Below are 1,438 nucleotides of genomic sequence, written 5' to 3'. Positions count from 1 at the left end.
ACACACACACACACACATGAAGAAAAATTAAAATATTAACTGTTATGTATTTTAAGAATAGTTCGTACAGTTTTCATTTTCTACTTTCCGCTGTCTGCACTATGGATGGTCGTATATTTGACCTTTTTCTCTCCGATGTCGATGTAGTTATTGCTCTATGACTACTATCCTCACTTCCCAATTAACCTCGATTTGTTGTTATTCTAACGGGCGTATTTGGGTGCCTCTGATCTTTACTACTTGTCCATGGCTATTATATATGTATAAGATTATTTACACATTAAGGTTCGAGAGTCAGTATGTATAAATGCAGTCTCTAGGAGATTTTGATTACTTGCTTGTGGTTGGAGTGTGATACTGTTAGCTCCAATCTTTTACTTTCCCCCGACTTCATCAGTCTGCTTGTTTTGATTTTTCCTAGCCTTCAAAGACCGTTACTGTGCCGATGAGCTTGTTTTTTTCTTCTAAAATGGGTTTCTCTCCAAAACATAATTTTATGCGATATATAAGTATACGTGACTGTTTTCCTCAATGTTTCAAAAGTTTTCATAATAATTATTATTCTTTGTCTTTGATACAAACATTTCCCTTCGCCTACAAGCATATCTAATTTGTTGTTTGTTTGTTTGTTTGTTTGTTTTTGTTGAATTGTCAAAATTGTGAGGTTGCCCTTAAGCTTCATAACGGGACTTTTCTTCTTTCTTTTTATGTATATACCGTGAAGGGAGGGCACCAAGGTTTGACACTCATTATTTAATGGTTACTCCCCTTTCTCAATGATTCACAGTAATGGGTTGCGTGAATATTACAGTTGGTGTCCTCGTCTGTTTTCAAATCTCAACAGTGATATTGTTTTATTTCCTTGGTTTTTATTTATTGTAAAAATTCCACCATACCATGAATACGATGGCAATGAAACTTGAGTCTAACATTATATGGCGTCCAGACAAGACAGGCAGGGTGAACTTTTAAGACGATTTCAATTTCCTGAAAAGAAATAGATAATTTACACACCGAAAACTTTAAAAAGTACGTGAAAATTTATATGCGATTGCCGACGTCATCCCTATCTCTCTGGGCTTTATCTGTGAAATGAATTTGAAAGTAGTCCTTACTAAAGCTCCCCCCCCCCCTCTCCCAATACGCACACAAGAACACGCACATACATACGCATATTCTCGCACACTTTTTTACTAGTTTTCTTTTACTTCTAATCTTTGTTTTAATTCTTAGAATCCAGCAAATATTTCTTTTAGCTTATTCCACAAAAAACCGAACTCTTTCTTGCGATCTTTACTCTTAATAAAAGATAGGGCCTTTTGGACAGTTAGCAGTACTACTGATACGAACTACCCCCAAAACCGAACTCTTTCTTGCGATCTTTACTCTTAATAAAAGATAAGGCCTTTTGGACAGTTAGCAGTACTACTGATACGAA

This window comes from Aplysia californica, unplaced genomic scaffold (genome assembly GCF_000002075.1).
Source record: "Aplysia californica isolate F4 #8 unplaced genomic scaffold, AplCal3.0 scaffold00327, whole genome shotgun sequence".
NCBI classification, from domain to species: Eukaryota; Metazoa; Mollusca; class Gastropoda; order Aplysiida; family Aplysiidae; genus Aplysia; species Aplysia californica.
This window is presented reverse-complemented; position numbering follows the sequence as displayed.